This window comes from Nannospalax galili, unplaced genomic scaffold (genome assembly GCF_000622305.1).
Source record: "Nannospalax galili isolate Female #2095 unplaced genomic scaffold, S.galili_v1.0 scaffold56, whole genome shotgun sequence".
Lineage (NCBI taxonomy): Eukaryota > Metazoa > Chordata > Mammalia > Rodentia > Spalacidae > Nannospalax > Nannospalax galili.
Genome location: NW_008340065.1, coordinates 1,694,783 through 1,699,536, shown reverse-complemented (window position 1 = coordinate 1,699,536; position 4,754 = coordinate 1,694,783). Strand labels below are relative to the sequence as shown.

Below are 4,754 nucleotides of genomic sequence, written 5' to 3'. Positions count from 1 at the left end.
CTTCTCCAAAAGTTGAGTCATCTCCTCAAACAAGTTTTTAAAAATGAGATAGAGAGTGGTCAACTAAAGTGATTCTACTCAAACCTGGCTTTCACTGAATAGTATTTCTCTTTTGAAGACAACTCTGAAAGTAGACATACCTCCATAAGACAACTGAGTTATGAGCCTTCCATATCAATGTTTTATAGATAAGAGGTTATAATTTATAAAATGATGCACAGCTCAAAGCCAAAAAAACAACCAAATGAGAAGTTCTATTCTTTTGCCTTCATATACCCAGATACACAGGGGAGGTGTCTACTTGTCTAAGCTTCCTAGATTCAGAAAAGAAAATGTTTATAAAAATAGAACATGTGGCTTTAATCATTTCTTTTCCAAACTGCATCTAAGCATTATGCCTTCAGAGTCTAAGTTCCTTGCAAACTTTTACACAGAGAAAATCTTTGTCCTTCATGAACATTTGGAACCTTAATTTCTTTCAAATAGCACTTGACAATATTATGAGGGGCACTTAGAGGGAATATACAAGGCTTTCCTGGCAGTGGAGTTGGAAGAGCTGCTTTTACCCGTCTCTCAGGCTTACTTTGTAAATTATGTGAAACACTTTTAGACAGACACTGGCACTCATAAATTATACAACTCATTTGCATATTCCAGTCATGAGACATTATGCAAAGTGACATGATTTGCATAATGGATTCCTCTTGTCGCTTCACTTGCTGTGTGCTTTTTAAAAACAAAATGAAATAAAATGAGAGCATGAAAAGGTAGAAGGATAGAGTTCCAGCCTTGCTTGATTCTACTGCAACTACAATACCAACAGCTTTCATTTTATAGAGGATAGGGGAAAGGGGGCAGAAAGCACGCATGCATGCACACACACACACACGCATGCACACACACATGCTCGCACACACATGCATACACACACAAACAAAACAACAAAGAGTCTTGCTATGAAATTTGCTCTTAATCATAATCCATGTCCTTTCCCACTAAAACCCTTCGCCATAAATAACTGAAGCAGGCCAAGAAGAATGGGAATAAAACAAACACTGAAATTTTGAGAAAAACTTTATGGAACTTTAAAATTTCTCATATGCCCATGATACTTAGGGAAGGAACAGCCCTCCTTTTTTGAAACTAAAAAACAAACAAAAATTTAAAAAAAATCTTAAAGGCCCCAGTTATTTTTATTACTAGAAAAGAAGCATTTTCCGAGTGAGGTAAGTGGTCTGGGGAGGGGCCTGTCTGCCTTGAGATGAACTTCTGAAGGGCTTTCCTATTTCAGGAGAGGAAGAAGAAAGACTGGGTTGTGTTTTGATTATTTGAGAAAATATATAATGGCTCCATATACTGTAAAGGACGAGGCAGTGCCACGTCTACTGTCGGCTCTACTCCAATAAGCAGGCAACGTTGCCTCAGCAGTTGCTAGTTTTGCTGCGGGCTTTCCCTGCCCCCCTGCACCAGTGTGGAAGGCAGAGTGTGCCAAGCGGCTGGCGTCTGTACCCTGTGGGAAAAGTTAACTGTAATTCTTCGGCTTTTAAAATCAATTAACCCGTGTGTTAATTAACGTCAAGTCGACGGGAGGAGGAGAAGAAGGGGAGGGCGGGAGGAAAGAAAAAAGCTGCAAGGGCGGATGGCAGAAGAGTTGGCACGGTGCCATCCATTCAGGGGCAACGCCACAGTTTCGTGCGATAGCAGCAGCGGGTATATGTTACCCGGCCTGTATGCGGGCCAGACAGTGCGGTAAAGCCAAGGGAGATTATCCAGACCCCCAGGAGCGAGCAGCAAGCAGCAACGCAAGGCGCAAGTGCCAGGATTACAGCCCAGGCTGCTCCAACCATGAGCCCTTCTTGGACCCTGGGAATCGGCTGCTTGGGGTTTGGGGGTCTTCCACACCAAAGAAGCACAAAGCTGACTTTAATCACTTTTTTTCATTTAAACTTGATTCTGCTGCAGTGGAGCCAGAACAGCGGATGTTTTCACACCCAGCAAGACAAAGGCCGTTGTCTCCGCCATGACACTGTTCTGTTCCAAGCAGAGGCCGGGATTCTGGACTCCTTGAAAAATCAAAAAAAAAAAAAAAAAAGGAAAACAAACAACAGATACAGCAACAATCAGAAAAAATTATCAACGACCAAAATTGTTTGCCCGTTTGCCCATGCCAAGGCTGATGCGGGCATCTGTTGCAGCAGAAGGGCTTGTGTGGGGCTATTTTTGTTTTTCATTAAAAAAATGTGTGGGGGGCATAGTGGCTTGTTTGCTATTGAACTTCGTTTATAATTAACTTTAAAAAACATCATTCAGCCTAGTCAACAGCAAACAAAGAGGAAAAGCAGACGTCGGAAGAGAAATGCCGAAGGACGCGGCATGAATGCCACAGCCGGTGCCACTTGCCATTCGGAAAACCCCAGGGAAAGATGCCAACCATACAGCTCCGAAGAGGCAGAGAAGGGAGCATAAAGGTCTACAAATAGAAGTCATAAGGAAAGAATACTGCCTTTACAACTCTGGATCGCAATTACACACAGCCTCTGCTGGGAGAAAAGAGGGAATATTTAAATGGAGCTCTAGATGGGTAGAAGTGAAGATAGCTACCTATCGATTGCACATAGATACGTCTGGAAGGCTGTATGTGTATATAAATACACATATTTCTGACAAATTGAATGTTTAGATATGTGTATACTTTGTGTTCTAGGTACGGGTATGTATATAGGTGTATATGCTTTGCATATACACATGTGGGATGTATGCATGTCTGAGAAAAAGGAGAGGAAGGCAGAGGAGAGAGAAGGAGATATGTGTATGTGCATGTATGTGTGCGTGTACATCCCATTTTCTGACCCAGGTATACACAGACAACAAAATAAAAATCATACTGGAGCAGCAAGCAGGCAGCCAGAGATTTATCTACATTCACTGCTATCACCAGGGAGATGAATGGGGCCGATCTGAAGCCCTTTTTACAAGATCCACTATGGGAGTGAAGGAGGAGGAGGGAATACCACACAGATACACACAAACTTGAAGGCAGAGGGATCTGGAAGGGACTACTGAGGAAATCCTGGTGGCATGATGCAGGGGAGAAGGGGAAAAGGCTTGTCTGTTTTAGGTGGTTGGTTTTTCGTTGTTGTTGTTGTTTTTTTTTTTTTTTTCAAACCTGAAAAAGGGTTTCAGGGAATGGCTGGTACTCACGTTGTCTGCGTTGCTGTGAATCCTGAAAGGTGTTCTGTTGGCACCAGGCGCTGAGCCAGGGGCAGGCGCTGGAAACAAAAGGGAGACAAAAAATAAAGTCATTCAATGGGAATATTAATTGCTGCTCTTGTGGATTTTACAAAACACACAAACTGTTTTCTTTTTCTTTCCTTCTCTCTCTCTCTCTTTTTTAAATTGTGGATTGGTGCGTGCCCCTTTCGCATGGAATATACAAGTAGTATGGGATTTACAGTCCATTTACGGGACTCAGGATTAACCGCGCTGGCATCTTTTGGGCATATTCTTCCTTTTATTGAATGAGCTTTTGCTGTTAATGAGGAATAATCGTTTGGCTAATGAGCTTTGAGACATTAAGAGAAAAGGTTTTTTTTTTTTTTTTTTTTTTTTTTTTTCCCCCTGTTAATCGCTCTGGTGCGACTGCATGGATGGATTACAAAAGACAGCAACAGGAATGCAGTACAAAGGGGGGGAACCTCTCCCGGAGTGGGAGAAGCACCGAGATGGGTGATGTGCCCTTATGTCTTTCCTTCCTTCTCTCTCTTTCACTCTCTCTGCCAACTGCTATGGGTTTCCATAACTCCGCAATCAAAGTGGATTATTATAAAGAGTGAAGCCTCCGCTGTTAATGTCTCCAGTGTTTAATCATCATACAGTAGAATGGTTTTATGCATATTTCATTTGCATATCATTAAATCATGTTAGCAAGGGGCATTCAGAGCCAGGAGAAGTACAAAGTTGGGGAGAGAGGGAAGAAAAAAAGGTCCTTATGATGCTTATCTTCAAACAGGGACTCGTTCCATGAGGTGTCTTCCACTTTTGCTAAAATCATTATGACTTGGAAACCTTTGAAGTTGGATACAACCTTGGATTTTTCTAACTCCTGCAGAGCGGTATATTTTTAAAAACAGCAGAACTATTCCTGCACTAGACAATTAAAGGAATATAAACTCCAGTGGGTTGAGACCAGTAGCTCTTTGGGGAACGCAGTGGCAGAGGTTTCTACAAATACCAACACTTAAAAAAGTAATAAAGAGCATCATATTTAAAACAACGAGAAAGAAGACACGAAATGTGAACATGTGGATCATATTTGTTTCTTTTGGGGGGTAATGAACTAAAGAGAGTGAAGAAGCCATCGGCAATTTATCCCTTCATTAACGAACAGTCACCTTTCTGTATGTTTGTTTTTATCCTTTAATTGTGAAGATGTCACTTTTGAAGCGATTAGTCAATTATTTTGTAGCACTCTGATCTCCCCCTCCCCCACCCCACATCCAACAGAAAAGGAAGGTGGTGGTTAGGAAATATGTGAGTATTGGGAGGATTTGGGGGGAGAAGGAATACAGTGAGTTCTTTGTAGATCTTATACATGCACAACATATTAATTGGGGGCTTTTAAAGCTCCCTCAATAGGCTATTTCATTCTTGGTAAAATAGCAGCTGGTTAGCCACTGTTGGTGACTCTTCAAATATCACTTTAACTGTTTTTATTATGTTGCTGTTGTTTTGTTTTACTTTTCCTCAGTTAAGAA

The 4,754-nt window shown here is 41.6% G+C and overlaps 1 long non-coding RNA gene across 1 annotated transcript; it reads right to left on the bottom strand.

The window, feature by feature from the left end:
* Positions 1–435: 435 nt before the first annotated feature.
* LOC115070666 lies at positions 436–3,338 on the bottom strand. The gene is made up of 3 exons (XR_003849820.1): positions 3,202–3,338; positions 1,932–2,063; positions 436–726 (listed from the first exon to the last, which is right to left on the bottom strand). It is a non-coding gene; the product is annotated as an uncharacterized LOC115070666 (long non-coding RNA).
* Between the last annotated feature and the right edge of the window lie 1,416 nt (positions 3,339–4,754).